This window comes from Camponotus floridanus, unplaced genomic scaffold (genome assembly GCF_003227725.1).
Source record: "Camponotus floridanus strain SB8 unplaced genomic scaffold, Cflo_v7.5 scaffold35, whole genome shotgun sequence".
Taxonomy (NCBI): domain Eukaryota; kingdom Metazoa; phylum Arthropoda; class Insecta; order Hymenoptera; family Formicidae; genus Camponotus; species Camponotus floridanus.
In genome coordinates, this window is record NW_020229492.1 from 929,228 (window position 1) to 943,393 (window position 14,166).

General features: G+C 39.2%; 1 protein-coding gene across 3 annotated transcripts in view; it reads left to right on the forward strand.

The window, feature by feature from the left end:
* Positions 1-14,166, forward strand: part of LOC105257177 (acetylcholinesterase) — a 43,967-nt gene that overhangs the window by 15,569 nt on the left and 14,232 nt on the right. For 2 of the 3 annotated variants that reach the window (XM_011267632.3, XM_011267633.3), the window contains exon 4: positions 9,360-9,499. The gene's annotated coding sequence lies outside the window, so the exon portion shown is untranslated. The other variant, XM_011267634.3, reaches the window with a different exon arrangement.

Sequence of the window (14,166 nt, forward strand, 5' to 3'; positions counted from 1 at the left end):
CAATGCGTTATTTATTCATTTTTGTTTTGCAAAAATACAACTGTAAATATTCTTTTCATCGAAATATCTCGATCCGTAGATTTTTGCGAGAGAAGGAGAGAGCTCCGCATAATATGATAAATAACGCGTCGATTTCGTGACTGCTCTTTTAAATTATAAATTTTTAGTAGACTGGCTCTTTCTTTCATCAAGTATATATATATTTTAAGTAGGTACAGGTTTTTCTTATCTAAAAAAAAACTCGGGTTCTTACTTTGCGGGTCTCCGATATAAAACGAGAGAGACGTCGATTTTTTTCCTCAAATTATAGGCTTTCAATACCCTACTCTGTCACTTTTTTTTTCTTTCCTTACCGAATACACTAAGTACGGCACACATCCTTCGCTTAAAAAAAAGGATTCGTACTTTGATAAATTTTTTACACGCGCAAGGCACACAGAAAAGACACTTTTGTTTTGAAAATATATTTAGTTTTAACATGAAAATCTTACAGTGAGATTATATTGCGTTAATTAAAGAAAAATATAATTGCTTGAATGAAGCCATTTTAGTTCAATCGAGAAAAATATATTCTTATGATTTAAGATTTAATATTCTCGAGTGGAAAAGAAACAATGTTAGATAGGAAATAACATTTTTAAATCGAAGATTATAATTTTCTTAAAGTAGAATTAAATAATTACGCATTCTTGAGGTGATAATTACAATATTAAAATAAGACTATGATATTGTTGAAATTTAAAATTATTAAATTTCTTCGAAGATTAGAAATTGTTGCGAAATATACGAAATAGTAAACGCGTTAGTGTAAGTATATAAGTTTTGATTTGACACTTATTTTTTTTCTCTACATATACCGGATAATGTGTCGATTAAAGGCCGCACCATTATTCACCCCCTCCGGCCATCCTCCCCTTCTCCCCGGTTTTACTCGTGGAATAATTAACCGCTATGCAGCAACGTACCGCGAAACGACACGATCGATTTTAGGTCACGATCGTTCGCCCGTAATCCGATTAGTTTCTGCAACAGAATGATAAGTAACGACGACAGCGATAAACAATGACGCCAGTACCGGGGAAACGAAGACGACAAAGGACAACCCTAGCGACGATGTCGTCCCGGCCTATTATTGAGCGAAAAAGTTAGGTGCCTTTTTTTTTTTTTCAGGCGTCCCAAGTGGAGCGAGAGTGATGTGCGTTTGGCGTTTTTTTTCTTTAAATATTTTTTACAAGTTATACCGTAATAATTAATTGCGCGCCAATAATGGCGCGCTTCAATTCAGCGTTTACTCGTGAATAATCTTGGAAGGTAAAGAGAGGAAGAGGATAAAAGAGAGCCATCTCTCCTTCTCTTCTTCCGTGCGATACTCTTTGATGATAAATATGACTCTCGACGCTTCGGGGGGTATTTTTCACAAATTAACGCTAGTCATTATGGGGTAAAAGCGAGCGGTACTTCTGTCTAGCGAAGACTCTTTCGCCATTAGGCCCGTTATTCGCCCTTTCTTAGTCGTAATGTCGACCGGGACGAGGTTTCGCCAATGTCGGAAGAAAAACATTTTACGTCAAAGAGCCTTTCCTTTCGCTCCATTGGCAGAATCGGGTCTAATTTCCTGTCCAATTTGCGCCACGGTGCTTTGTGCCACGATACGACACCGTCGTCGTCGTCGTCGTGATCCGTCACATCTGTCAAACCAGACCAGAAAGTTAGCTCTCCCCGGCCAGAAGCTAGAAGCGAAGAGAAACGCACGTTCGAAACAACGTCGGCGAAACAACGTCGCGAGCGTATCGCTCTTTTACCGTAGAGGCCTCCGTAAATACTTTAATACGTTACGTTCGATCGTGTCTTGCCATTATTTACTAACACACATTCGCTATATAAACGAGAAGCGATTCTCTATTTTTATCGAAAGTTATAACCGGGGATAATCGGGATAATTTATATCGCTTTCGTCGAGGTTTTTCACGGATTCGCGATCCATTAAGCGTGTCGCTCGACCTGGACCGAAGACGGTTCTCTCGATCTCGATCCGATTCCGTCTCGATCGATCGTGCCAGAAATTCCCGCGACGAGAAAGTCCATCCGTCGAGTTTCTTTTTTAATACTATTTTGGACAACTGGACGGATCCATCTCCAGCAAACACCAAATAACAGTTATATATAACTGTCAGTTGTAATTTCCCACTCAACAATATAACTGTTATGTTAATGTTACTTGGTGTTTGCTGGGATAATTCATCTTCCCCGCGAGTCGATTTTTTTTTTCACGATCGACACCGGGGGTTGGAATTGATACGATTGGATCGTGCGACGTGAAGGAACGTTGGTCGAAAGCTCAGTAAAGCGCGAAAATCAACCTAACTGCGAGAAGCGAGAAAAGTTCGAAAGCGACCGGAAGCCGAGAAGGGGGAGGCAGGAAGGAAGAAACGGAGCGTGAACGCGGAGAGCAAACGTTGGACGCGCAAACACGCGCGGGGGTTTGGCCTTTGCTTTCCGTTTGCACACCCAATCAGGATCGGACTAAAAATAGGAATGCCATGACCGGACCGGCTCTACGCTCGATTCCACAATTATACATTTCCTCGATTCGCCTCTCGCCGACTGTCACCGTTATTTTTTTCCAACAAGGACTGACGAGACGCGATGCGAGAAATTCGCCGTCGATCGCTCGCTTTCGTTAATTAATAGGGAGTCCGGCTCGAAGCTGGCGGCGCAAAAGATTCGAGCAAATCGCAGTGGCTCGAATTGTTCGACCAAGGACAGCTTCGTGCGAAAACAATGGCCACGATCTATTTTATTGAAGGGTTCGATCGACAATTCTAAACGATTTGAAGAGAACTCGAGCAAAAATAATTCGTGAAAAAAAGAAGATAAGCAGTTTCTATCTATTAATTATTTGTAATGCATATGTAGTCTAAAAACATTAATTCAAATAAATTTAATTATATATATATATATATATATATATATATATATATATTGTTTTCAGGCTCAAATAATTTAAAGTTTGATCTTGAAACTCTTTATTTTTCCGAGAATTAGAATCTAGACTTTAAAATAGAAGAGAGAGTTCTATTTTCATCCCTTTTTGATTCACATGAAATTGAAAAAATTTAAATAGATTTTTAGACAACTATTTTTTCGCTATTTTTTTGTTTAAAAATATTAATAATACTGATACATTTTTTTATAGACGAATCGTACGCATTATATCATCTATCGCATTGCCGTCGAATATATCCATTATTTCGTAGATTGGAATTTATAATTACTTCCATTTCGGTCACACAATCGAATTACTCGCATTTGCAGATAGGTAATGTCGCTGTAAATTGTTTTCGAAAAAATACGCGTTTTTTCCAGAGATTTATAAATATATATTAAATAGGTCAAAGAGTCGACCCACGTGTAATTATCGTCTGTCGACGATTCTTTTTTATAGATTTAAGAATATTAATAATATTAAAAAAAATACGATAATACGTACGCAAATATTTTTTTTCCTAAAGAAATAGCGTTACTTAAGAATATTGCATTTCGCTTTAAACACGAATAAATGTGTAGTTACTCGGAAATCTTTTGTAGATAAAGACCCGAGGCATCCTCGCGAGTGCAAAGTCACGTTTCAGCGTTGATGAAATCAGCGCTTAAGAGCAGCCGCGTTTCAAGAACGTACCTACGTAAGTCCTTACGTTGGCGTTGCCGTGAATGCGATTTCTTAAAGCGATAAACGATCGACGAAGCATGGAATTTTTCGAATAACAACCCTCGGCGAATCTCCCAATCTGCATTGTGTCTTATCGCTCGGCTTGTCTTTATGTGAAAAAAAATAATGATACAATTATATCGATCATAAATTTGTTATAATATTTTTTTTACTATGGAAATTTTTATTTTATCACAGATGGAGAAAGATCTCTCGATAATAATATTATTATTAATAAAAATAAAATTCATAAAAATTAATGAAAATTAATTAAATTAAATAACTAACAAAAATGTTATTAATAAAAAATTTCTCGACAATAATATTATTATTAATGAAAATAAAATTAATAAAAATTAATGAATAATTGATAAAAATATTATTATTAATAAAAGATCTCTCGATAATAATATTTTTAATTAATTTATACTAGTATTGACACGTAAAAATTGATACAAATGTGTTGTCTTGAAACTCGAATTTTTTGCTTTAAAAGAGTATTAGAATCTGAAAGAACTTTAAAATAAACGGGAGGGATTTTATTTCGTTGTCCTTTTGATTTACGTAAAGTCGAAAAAATGTCTAGAGTTCCATCTGTCGAATTTAAGAAATTCTTTTCCCATTGGAAGGGTATTTTTTATTAGGTTTGAGCGATCGTGCGAGGTCTCGATCGCGCTGACGGTCATCGCGGGAGCAACCGGTGCGAGGCGAGCGAATCGGGGGGAGGCGAGAGCCGCGAAAGGAAGTCAGGAAGGAAGGAAGGAAGGTACCGAGGGGTTTCGGCCGGCGAACGATTTTTCTTCGGCGGGTTGCATCGCGCTGCATTGCGGCTGCGACGCGGCGCGACGCGACGCGATGCGACGCAATGGCCGTGTCGTCGCTCGAGAAAATGCGGTACCGTCATCGTCAACCACCTGATCGCGCGAGGTTCGGGAAAGGGGGAAGGGCGAGAGACGCGCCCCCGCAAATCTAGCGATTTCGGCAAACTCGAGTCGAATAGAGACCCGGTGCAAGAGTCCGGATAAGAGACCGCTAAAAGGGAGAGGGGGAGAGAGAGAGAGAGAGAGAGGGTGGGCCTCTATTATTAAGAATTGTCTCATTGTCGTGTGTAATTCATAAGTATGTTGGCACCTTTTTATCGATTATATCGCGGTCTCCCACCCGATATGCATAACTCTCGTAATTTTATTCTCGTCTTTGCTCCGAAGAATTGATCCCGGGAATAAATACGCGCGAAACAGGGACGTGTTTGTGGTCCGATATCTGAAATCGTCGAGATTGTCCTCTCTCTTTTGCAATCAATTTTTTATTGTCAATTTTGTCTCTTACGTGCCCTCAGGTTCTGTGAAGAGCTCGAGATATATAAAAAGAATAAAAAACATCCCTCCTCGCGATTTCGAGATATTTCATCGAATTTTCATTTGCTACGATATATATATATATATATATATATATATATATATATATATATATATATCTGCGAGTTCGATTCACATTTATTCCTAATGTACTCCGATTTTTTTCAATCGTCGAGAGCCAGCTCTTTCTTCTTCATCCCCCGAATAAATACGCTCTCGGGGAAGGGGAGCAGGGGTCGAGCGTCGAAAAGGAAACCCTACGAAAATTCCATTCCGAGAGGGTAGATCCGTCCCGCGATTCGCCCGAAGGAGGAAAACCGGGTGGAAAGGTGAAGAAAGAGAGATGGGCAGAGAAAGAGAGAGAGAGCGAGTGAGAGCGAGGGGGTGGAACGTTGAGAAACGAGACCGAGAGAGCGAGAGAAAATAGGACTCGGTGTCTGGTTCGGTGCCTGGTACATTCTGGTGCCGCTGTTTTATCGCGCATGCCACACGAACGAGCAAATTTCCGATTGCCCGCCAAATATCAACCGGCCGATACCATCTGCTCTCTCCCTCCTCCTCCCCCGCTCTCTCTCTCTTTCTCTCTCTCTCTCAACCCCTTTCGCGAAAGATTCATTTACAGCTGTACACGCACCCCGCGACAAACCGAGAGAAATGGGGAAAAGGTCCTCGTATATAAAATTCATAAAACACACACACACACACACCAGGCTTATCGATGAATCTCGATTACTTTTCACGGAGTTGGCGCGTCGCCCGCTTCGCTTATTATCGTTAATGTATTCGAAATTGTCGAGAGAGAGAGAGAGAGAGAGAGAGAGAGAGAAGAGTTAACGAGGCGGGAGACCTTTAGTTTTAACGATGCGCACCCCCTGCCCCAACCCCCGGCTAGAAAAAACGCAGCAGGCTTCAGCGCGGCGAGTCGTTAGATTAGGTCAATATTTGGCTCGCTTACGCGGGTAACCGGGTCAAGGATTACCGCTCGTCGTCGCCGAATGCGTCCCTATCGCTTCGATAACGTGTATTATCAATGTACGTTGCCTCTTCTTTGCTCGTTTGCAATTTTCGAAACTCGTTCTTCGCTCACTGGCTGACTCGCGCTTCGCTTGATAAGCGTTCCACCCCCATCCAGGGTTCTATCTTATTATTCAAGCAAGGATCTTAATCTTGGGATCTAATATAAGCGTGCGAATTTCAACTTTAATATTGTTATTATTACTATGACCGATGAGGAGAAGTACACATTGGTGTATTTTACGTCCTCTTCGGGATATCGAGTTGACGCGAGTCCCGCCTATGGGTCCTAAAAAATGATATGGGTCCCTGGGACCGAGATGCCTGTTTCGGCCTCAATCGAAGTCTGATGATACGCGGTGGTGGTGGAGGATAGCGAGCGGTCGGGCTGACCTAGAGATGTCACTGGGTTAGCGTGTCCATGGGCCATCCATAACTCCTCCCCCGTTCATCCCTCTTCCCCGATGATACCCGGCGATACACGCTCGCTTTTACCCTGTCATAGAGACGAGACTGCGGGTCCGACTGACCCGCTCGCGTGTTTCCTATCCGCAATAGCGAAATATGCATGCCGACACTTGGGTGTCTTCGAGGAGAAGGAGAAAGACGAGGATGAAAGGGAGGAGGATGATGTATTTGAGAATAATTAGAGAAGGGTTGGCGATCATTGATTATTTTCGAAAAGTTTTAAAAAGGACACATCGCCCAACCGTCCATTATCGCGTTATTCCAGCGTGGACGCTTGAAGGGACGAGTACTTGGAGTACAAATCGTTCATCCGGATGAACGAGCCCGTAAACAATGGCCGCGGTCCCGATTCATCCTCGAGCGGACGCAATAGAAAATTTCGCGTCACCAGAGAAAAATGCTCGTTCGCGTTATTTTCGCAGAAATTCCCCGAGAAACGCCGGTGCCTCTCTACAGGGTGTCCCCGAAATCAGGAGTGGTTTCCCCTTATTACAGTGATCCCCAGAATGCTCGTCGCTTCGTACCCCTGTAATTTTTGCGTTCGTGTACGAGCATCAAGATGAATTTCTATCCAGGTAGATTGCCTAAATATCCCTAATTCCATCAATTTTCTCCCCTGGAACTTGGCAAAGTTCCTCCCGCAAAGTTTGCCCTCGCTAAAAAAAAGTTCTCGATAAGATCTTCGGTCCTGTTCTGTAGAATCATAATAAGGGTGATTTAAACGAGGGAAAATTCGATCTTTGCGGTGAAAAAAAGTTTCTTTCTTCGAAACACCCGATAGAGAAACTGTCGATGCATATTTCGTGGAGCGGCCGGTCCTCGTTGTTCACCCCCGCGCGCGCGGGGGATGATTTCCTAAATGTCCGCGTCGCAAAATTCAACGAGCCGCAGTGCAGCCAGCCAAGCCGAGGCAGTGACGCCCTGACCTTTCGTTTCTCGGTCAACGATCGTCCGTGTGTCTGCATCCTGTGCCCGTGTGTGTCCGCGTGCGCGCGCGTGTGTGTATGTGTGTGTGTGTGTGGGGGTAACGAAAATTCGCAGACGTTTCGTCCGATATCGTCGAACCGAGAGCGGCGGCGGCAAGCTGTCGCTCCTCGGTTATCCTTAAAGAGACAGTTCAATTTAACGGGGCGACCTTAACGGGGAGAGCGAATTTACGAGAATAGAACGGGGCACCTATTTCGAGTCTATCTCGGGCTAATCGAATCATTTTCAAGAACTTTCCAATTCTATAATTACCGAGCGTTTAATTATCGACTTATGGCGGCGGTTGTGGCTTTTGTAAAATTTCCCCCTCCCCCAAATGAACTTTAATTTCACTCGGTCTTTTCATCCCCCTGAGAAAGCGCGAGAAAAGATCCCCATATCTCGCCTTTCATTTCCCGTTTATATGCGAATTCCACGTCGCTCGTCGGAGGGGGGAGGGAGCGAATATACGGACGACTGGAATTTCTAATAAGCATACATATATATACAGGGTGTCCCAGACTTAACGAATCAGCCATTAATAGCAGATTCCTGAGATCATTTGGAGACGAAAATTCTAATGCCAAAATGTTGAGGAAGACTTCGTAAAAATGTTCAAACCGCTGACGCATCGAAGACACAATCGCGCAGAATCCTATTTTTTATTTTATATTGATCCCTCTATCGATTATCGATTATCGTGGGCCCCTTGATGCGCTATGTCCCTGCACAGAAAGAAAAGACATTCTTATTTTGAAAATATATTTAGTTTTAACGTGGAAATCTTGAAATGAGATTATATCGCGTTAATTTAAGAAAAATATAATTGCTTGAATAATTGCTTACTCGAATGAAGCCATTTTATATAGTTGAATCGAGAAAAATATATTCTCATGATTTAAGATTTAATTTTCTCGAATGGAAAAGAAACAATATTGGATAGGAAATAACATTTTTAAATCAAAGATTATAATTTTCTTAAAGTAGAATTAAATAATTATATATTCCTGAGGTGACAATTACAATATTAAAATAAGACGATAATATTGTTGAAATTTAAAAATTATTAAATTCTTCGAAGAAGATTAGAAATTGTTGCGTATATACGAAACAATGAACGCGTTAGTTTAAGTATATAAGTTTTGATTTGACACTTCTTTTTTTTCTGTGTGAGCGCAAGAGAACGTAACGCGCCGATTGGTAATCTTTAATATTTTGTAGCGCCGAGACTACACCTTCCTCAACATTTTGCTATTAAGACTTTCGTTTCCAAATGATCTCAGGAATCTAGCATTAACGGCTGATTGGTTAAGTCTGGGACACCCTGTATATGAACGCGTCACGCGCGCCTTTCGACATTCGCTCTTTCGCGAGCGACTTACGCGAAAATACGTGAAATAACGAAAAATCGTAGATCGCCCGCGGGTCGGAATGAGGTTGCCGGAAATATCAGGTTTGATACGTATAGGAGAAAACACGAAGACAAAGAATTTTCGCTACGCGAACAAACTCGGTAATCGAGCATTTTCGACTGAACCGGTCTTATCGCGAAAATGCAGCTTTATTCCTTTCCCTATTTATTCTCTTTTCTTTATCTCCTCTCTTTTTACTCTCATACACTTTCATACATTTATATCCGTGTATGCCTCTCTCCATTGCCATTAGGGTTAAACGATAAACGTGTTTCTCTCTCTCTCTCTCCTTCTTCCCCTCCTTCCAACGTAATAATCCCCAAATAATGAACCCTCGGCCCCCGGACGTTTGTCAGTGTGTCTCACCCCTTCGCTTCCGACACACCCTCGTTCAATTTCTCCGATCACTCAGTCTACATTGTGCTGTTACAGGGACGCACGATGCTTGACGAACGAAGAATGTAGACGAAGAGGAGCAGGGCAAGAGAGCGGATCTGCCTGTCGCGGATTCGGAGGAGGACATCGCCGCTGTCTGAAATCTAATCGAGCACCTTCCTCGCGTTTTCCTCGCTGTAAGTATCAGAGAAATAAAAAGAAGGGAGAGAGAAAGGGGAAAAGGCAAAGTCAGAAACGCAAACTGACAAGAGGTTTGAAAGAGAGCGAAGGTAAAAACCGGGGTTTCAAAAGGAATTCAATTTCCAGATGGATACGAGGGCAATTGTTACTTTATCAGGGATAGAGCGTGTGATTTAGAGGAGGAGCGACTTTTTATCCCTTTGTTTTATCACTCCGATCGAAAAACGATTCTTTAATCTAATTAAGTAAAGTGGTAAAGCGATAGAGTTCAACTCAAAGGGAATTAGTGTCGGTAAGGATTGGACGAAAAAATTAAAAATATCAAAAAATAGATGAAAAACCGACTCTTGTGGGGGAGAGACTCTCCGGCAGGTTCAACGAGCGAAGTTCGCTCGATCGATCTACGCACAGTTTCATCAGTTACGCTACTATGGATCACGACCCTATCCATCTATGCAACATCGAGCATCATGTATAATGCTGCCGCAGTGTGCCAAGGGAAGTAACTAGTCGGCTTCGTGACTCTAATGCGGCGACGGCCTCGCGCTGTCACTCTCGTGACTGTTTGCCAATCATCGCCGTCAGTGCTTCGTCGGCAGGGCGCCGAAATAGTCATTGTCATCGCGATAACCCTTCGCGACCCTCAACGCGATCGTGCGACTCTAATCGAACAACTAGGTATCACAAGTATCGATATTGAGTAGCAGGAGGACGTAGCCGGGAAAGTGTCGCGCGACAAATTTCCTTGGGCCAGATCTTGGGGTGAGTCTGAAGAAAAGACCCTAATCATGCGCTTCATCCCCTCTCTACCTCATTTTTCTCGTATTTTTTCTTTTTATCTTTAATTCACCAAGTCTACGCGAAGCTTTTAAATTGATCAAACTAGACGTTATTGGGATAAGTTGAATGATTGGGACACGAGGGGAAAGATGAAGCACATTAGACCGAATGTACATTAATTATTGGAGTAATTAAATGAAACATTGGGGCGAGATCGATCGCGAATTCGCGGTGGAAAATCGCCAAAGAATTGTTTCCGCCGCGCAATTTTCTCATGGATAGTCTCGTTACGAGCGACTACTACGCTGGGTAACGTGCTAAACTAATAAATTCCAATTTCTGACGACGCGTTAAAGCCGCGGCCTCGTGCGTAAACTTCCGCGTGCGACGACGTTCCCGTGGACGCGCTGCGTGTGACCGAACGCGCGTTCGGAACACGTAGAAGGAAGTTGCTAATCAACGTGGACCTTCGTGTGGTGTAACTAGAGACTACTATCATCCTACTAATCCCTCCTAACGTATGTGAGACGGGGAAAGGGAGAGAGAGAGGGACGAAATCGACGCGTGTTATCGGGCACAGCGTGTATGTCGTCGTCTCGGTGTGCGAAAGTGCATTTGGAAACTTGTTACATATGCGTTCTCTCTTGATGATATGCATATATATTTCTTTTTCTATATCGAAAACGCATCGAAGGTATTACACTTGTTGCGCGTTATTTTTTAACGATGCTCGGTTTGGCTAATTTCAAGTCGAAATTTTCTTGGCAAAAATCTCGAGGCACCGATAATATTTGAGTTACTGGCAAAGAAACTTTTCGATATCAATGTTGAAATTTAATTAAGTGATATTACAAAAGTTGCATATATTTTATTATCAGAATTGGCTTGAGAAAATTATATATGTTGTATATATGTTATGTTAAAAAGAATAGAAAGCTTTTTTCGAACATTCAAAACAATCTCGCAAAAATATTGATTTGAAAAAAATTACTTGTCGCAGGAAAATAATTAATAAAAATAATTATTTGCGTAAAAAATTTTCATGGCAAAAATCTCGAGGCATCGATAATATTTGGGTTACTGGCAAAGAAACTTTTCGATGTCAATGTTGAAATTTAATTAAGTGATATTACAAAAGTTGCATATATTTTATTATCAGAATTGGCTTGAGAAAATTATATATGTTGTATATATGTTATGTTAAAAAGAATAGAAAGCTTTTTTCGAACATTCAAAACAATCTCGCAAAAATATTGATTTGAAAAAAATTACTTGTCGCAGGAAAATAATTAATAAAAATAATTATTTGCGTAAAAAATTTTCATGGCAAAAATCTCGAGGCATCGATAATATTTGGGTTACTGGCAAAGAAACTTTTCGATGTCAATGTTGAAATTTAATTAAGTGATATTACAAAAGTTGCATATATTTTATTATCAGAATTGGCTTGAGAAAATTATATATGTTGTATATATGTTATGTTAAAAAGAATAGAAAGCTTTTTTCGAACATTCGAAACAATCTCGCAAAAATATTGATTTGAAAAAAATTACTTGTCGCAGGAAAATAATTAATAAAAATAATTATTTGCGTAAAAAATTTTCATGGCAAAAATCTCGAGGCATCGATAATATTTGAGTTACTGGCAAAGAAACTTTTCGATGTCAATGTTGAAATTTAATTAAGTGATATTACAAAAGTTGCATATATTTTATTATATCAGAATTGGCTTGAGAAAATTATATATGTTGTATATATGTTATGTTAAAAAGAATAGAAAGCTTTTTTCGAGCATTTGAAACAATCTCGCAAAAATATTGATTTGAAAAAAATTACTTAACGCAGAAAAATAATTAATAAAAATAATTATTTGCGTAGAAAAGTCGTAAAAATATTGAAATGTATAATTGCAATATTGCAAATATATTGTGTGCAATATTGCAGAATTGTAGAAATATCTGCAGTAGAAATATCATCAGCAGTGTTACGATGTAATATATACTTCTGGACAAAATTAACGCATTTTTTTCTACTTTTTCTTTAGCTAATATTTAAATTTTAAAGAAAAAGTGAAAAAATATGCGTTAATTTTGTCCAAGAGTATATTTATATTGATGCAGTGATGCTGTAAATATCTTCTCGTGTCACTTTTCAAATCTATTATTTGTTTTTATTAGATTAAAATCCATAATTAATTGCAAGATCCATCTTTCTAATTTTTTAATATCATTTTATATCCTTTTTTTAGAAGATTAGGTTCGATGTATAAAGGAAGAAGGTAATATTAAGCGCGATGTAAATTTCATTTTATTTTTAATACGCTACAAGTCAAAATTCTTTCTTTCAATATCTCGCCAATGTCTCCACAACATTGCATTACGATTTGCAAGATTGTAACATTGTTAGAGTATTTTGTCGAATGAATAATTCTGGTCACTATCGAAAATTTGCGTTTAAAGCGTTGTGGATTTTATTAAAACAGAATCCGCTTTTTAGTTTGTAATTCCGAGACACTCTGTGTATCACGACACTCGCTGTGCATTTCGATATATCGAGAATATCAACACGGTGCATGTAAAAAAGTTTTCAGCTCTATGGGAACATATATACAAACATGTAAAAGGTTACCAATTGATATTCAAAAATGAAAAATCGGCGAAAATTATCGCTCGAAAATTATTATTTCAAATTTTTAATGGAAAATCTAATGTTGCAAATAACACTTAAACAAAGTATAATAACATACATTTGGGAACTGTAATTATGCGCATAAGAATGATGGAGATTCAATGTTCATGTCAACTTACAAAAATATACTTTAAGGAGAATAAGTAAGGTCGCGTATCATCTGTCCGTCAATTACATAACGGCCTTACCACGACAATATCGTGAATGTTTGATGAACGAGTCGCAGCAGAATAGAAAGAAACATGTCTAAATATTATTCAAACGAAATCAATTGTAATATTTAGAAAAGCTGCCTTTATCCAAGGATACCAAAGTTTTTTTTAATCACGGAACAATAGCTTCGACGTGAATTTCTTTATACCATCTCTCTGATAAACAAAATTATCGATGCATCTTTATTTGCGATAAAAAACCGGTAAGAATAACGCATATATATATATCTTACATTATTATTTAAATATCTTTGGAGAGAGAAAGCAAAAATAAAAAATATGTTTTTGCTTTAAAATGTGTCAAACGTTTTTGCTTTCTCAACAGACACCTAAGTTAAATCGTTGGTATGTAAATTAATATTGAAAGGTGCCAATTTAACATTAATAATTAATAAATTATTTAAATATCTGTAATTAATATTGAATTAATATTTTGAATTAATTAGCAGAGTATAATAAACTTGTTTAATTCAAATTAATTTAAATTAAATATTAGTTAATTTTATCGTGGTTTCGGATGCTGAAAACCGCAGTGTCTCGTGTTTCACCACGAGGCAGCTTCAATTATCGCCTCGGATAGGGTTACTTTGTCTCTACGGAGAGATAACTTTGCACCAAAGGGAGTTTGCGGCGAAGGGAAGTACCAGAGAAGGGTAGATAGAGAAAGTGAATATCTAAGGAAGAAGATTAATCCAGTAATTTCTCGATGCTGGTCGATTATCCTGTCAAATGCTTTACGTGCGAACGCGATTCTAAAAACGCTTCTCGCCTTCTTAAAAAAAAAAAAAACCCCTTGAAAGTCACTTCTTCGTAAGGGCAGAATGTAAATTGACTCTATCATAACACTTGTACGAAGCCTTTGAAAACTATTCCCGGCCTCTCTTCCTTTAAATCGTCCGACAATATTTAAAAGATTTATTTCCCTCCATATCGTTTCGAAATTAATGCATTCGCAATTATGCACCGCCATTGATGCATTTCTC